General features: G+C 32.2%; 1 pseudogene; it reads left to right on the forward strand.

Annotated features, from left to right (window-relative positions):
* Window positions 1-1,441: 1,441 nt before the first annotated feature.
* Window positions 1,442-2,056, forward strand: LOC101999572 (annotated as a pseudogene).
* Window positions 2,057-3,130: the final 1,074 nt, after the last annotated feature.

Raw genomic sequence — 3,130 nt, forward strand, 5'->3', positions numbered from 1 at the left:
ACACTCCACTTTTTTTTTTTTTAGATAAGAATATCCATAGTGGTTTTGACTTGAATTGCTGTAGACAAAAAACAATTGTCATTGTCATAAGTTTTCTATAAGCAAGCAAACTATAAATATATTGAATAACATTAGAACCGTGAAAACCTTGTGTACACTTATCTGCCATCAAGTACAGGGTTCCAAACTATATCCAGTACAATAGTTGTATTTCATTAATATATCTATCAGAAAGATCTACAGCAGTGCTTCTCAACCTGTGGATTCCATTATGATTCATATATATACCAAATTACAGATAAAAAACAATTTTATGCAGCCTGGTCTACAAGAGCTAGTTCCAGGACAGGAACCAAAAGCTAAGGAGTAACCCTGTCTCAAAAAATAAAAAAAATAATAATAATTTTATGGTTTGGGGTCACCACAACTTGAGGAATTGTATTAAAGGGTCATGACATTAAAAAGGCTGAGATCGTATGGTCTAGAGAATAAAATGTCTAGTGTACTCCTTCCTTCTGGAGTTTTAAATTAGATCAGTTAGTGCATGGGAATTACCAACACAGCTCTTGAAACTGGGAGACATTTGGAAAGGAATTCCTTTACATTGCCTTGCCCTAACTTGCCTAGGTTGTAAACAGCATTTTCATAAGATTGCCTACGTCCTCTTCAAGAAGTGGAGGGAATTTTATCAAACTGACCTAGTGCGAGTCATTGGAGACAGTCTCTCTTGAACCAAAAGACATAGGGGAGATATAAATCAAGACACATACATCATAAACACCACCACTGCACTGCTTACTTCTGGCAGAGATTTCACAAAAGCAATTAAAACAGTGATTACAAAATTATTTTTAGCTTGAAAGTCAAGAATTCTCACTTATTTTTTTAAGTTTACAAAACCATCTAAATAATAGAGTTCCACTTGGAAAACATCAGTTTATTATCAAGGTTTATAATGACAAATTTAAAGTGGTATAAAATTGTCTCTTTCTTGGTTACAACTAAAATTCTCAGTTTAAGTAATCAAAACTCAGTTTTATGTAAGGAGTAGAATCCTAGGCCCTTAAGGATCCCATTGCTTTGACACAGTTTTTATTAAATTCAATTTTTTCTTGAAATTTTGGACTCTGCTTAATGATTTTTACCTGCACTGATTTTCTTTTGTCTAGCATGTATTAAAAAGCTTCTGGTTAAAACAGAACTGCTTCAACAGAAACAAAACCAATGGGCCTGGCTGTGGTGGCGCACACCTTTAATCCCAGCACTTGGGAGGCAGAGGCAGGCGGATCTCTGTGAGTTTGAGGCCAGCCTGGTCTACAAAGTGGGTTCCAGGACAGGCTCCAAAGCTACAGAAAAACCCAGTCTAGGAAAAAAAAAAAAAAAAAGAAACAAAACCAATATATAAACAGTAATGTTGTTAGGTAGTATCCAGGTGTTCTACATGGCTTCAGCACACCCAACAAGTGAGGAGCAGTTGTCATGCCTGCTGGCCTATGTCAACTGCAAATTCAAGTGCAAAACGGTGGCTAAGGGGAAGGTTCTTTCAAATGACCCAGTATTTCTTGAACCTTATGAAGAAAAGACACTTTGCAAATACTCTGAGAAAAGATTATTGTAATTCTGTTTGGTATTTAATCCAGCAATGCCATGATCTGTTGTGAGTGCAGTTCATATGTATTTCAAGCATTTTTATCTTAATAATTCAGTAATGGAATGTTAACCCTGGATAATAATGCTCACTTGTTCATTTCTCGCCTGGAAAGTAGATGAATTCAATGTGTCTAGTTCTCAGTTTTCTAAAAATGTTGGAGAGAGTCCCATTGGCAGGAGAAGGCACTCGGCCAAATTTAGAATTTGAACTTTTACAGCAGCTTAATTTTCACCTTATTGTCCACAATTTGAAGGCTTCCTCTTTGGTATAAAGACTTGATACCACATATTGGAAAATCTGGAGATCTTGAGGAAAAGAGCTGATGATTTTCTTAGTAGAATTGCAATGACAGATGCTTATCCTTTATACACACTTTCAAGAATCCTTCTTATTCTTTGTGAATAACTTCCTTCTTTGACATTTAGGCTTTCCTAAACTCCATAATCCTAATGCTTACACTTCATAGATACTCACTAACATTCTAATGAAGTTTAATTAAAAGTTTAATAGCTACTGCCCTACAGATTTGAAGTTGGTCATATGCCAGTGATTTAGAGAATGAAAAATAGGTCAGAAAATTAGACAAAATTTTTATAAAACAATCTCTTCTTGAAATGATTGTGTAGCTCAGATATTTAGACCAGTTACACCATTTTGTCTATTCTATATTATTTCTCAAAATTTAATGGGATAACAATTAATAATAAACATTCATTTGGAACTTGATTTTGAAAACTATTGCAGAGTATGTAGCAGACATACTTTAGAATTTATAAAAGAGCTTCTCAATATTACAAATACTTGTTTTATTTGCTCATATATTCTCTCTTTCTGCAAAAGTTAAAATTACTTTTAAAATATTCTAATAAAATTTTCAAATTTTAAATAAATGAAGCATAATGTTTGTCATTAAATACAAGATTAATTAATTATCACAATTAAAAGAAGATAAACAGAAAAAATGGATCAACATTAGTTTTTCATTTACAAATGTATTTTATATGTTGTGCTTTGTTATTACTTACGATTATATATTCCTAGAACTGGGTATCTTATAATATATTTAAAGGATAAAACAATTAAGCAGAAATTTCTCATTAAGTATATTTTTAAAATACTTAAAGGATAAAACTTACTTGGAAATTTATATTTTCTCCACTATTATTTTCTTGGTGGGACAGCTACTAAAAATATAACTATCATTCTTTCAAATATGAAGATTTAAAATGGAAGATAAGATCAAGGTCATTTTGAATTTTGATAATATAGCATTTAGCATTATGAGAAATCCATAAACTATAAGCATTTCAGTGCCTGAATCATATACAATTTTAGTAATATGTTTCTACAGTTGTGTTCCTGTTTCCATAAATGTAAGAACTGAACGGAATGTAAATGGGAATTAAAAAGAAACCAAAACAGAACAGATGTTAGTATGATTTTTCTCCCCTATACAGAACACTATAAACAGATGGAACA

The sequence above is a fragment of the Microtus ochrogaster genome, unplaced genomic scaffold (genome assembly GCF_000317375.1).
Source record: "Microtus ochrogaster isolate Prairie Vole_2 unplaced genomic scaffold, MicOch1.0 UNK39, whole genome shotgun sequence".
Lineage (NCBI taxonomy): Eukaryota > Metazoa > Chordata > Mammalia > Rodentia > Cricetidae > Microtus > Microtus ochrogaster.